Consider the following 226-nt stretch of genomic DNA (forward strand, 5'->3'; position numbering starts at 1 on the left):
CCGCCTGCAACAGGGATACAGCAGTAGTCGATCCGCTTGCGTAAGCCAAAATCTCCTCCCTGCACCCTCCTCGCCCTTAGGACAAAATAAATGCGTTTTTAAATCCTCCTGCAGCGCGCATCCCTCCTACAGAGGAGATGTAAAGACACCTACCTCCCTGCTGTCCCTGTAGGAAGCATGGGCTTGCAGAAGCCGGTCGCCTACACGCTTTTAAGGCGCAGGCAGG

This window comes from Buceros rhinoceros, unplaced genomic scaffold, assembly GCF_000710305.1.
Source record: "Buceros rhinoceros silvestris isolate BGI_N320 unplaced genomic scaffold, ASM71030v1 scaffold13248, whole genome shotgun sequence".
In the NCBI taxonomy this organism is placed as follows: Eukaryota; Metazoa; Chordata; class Aves; order Bucerotiformes; family Bucerotidae; genus Buceros; species Buceros rhinoceros.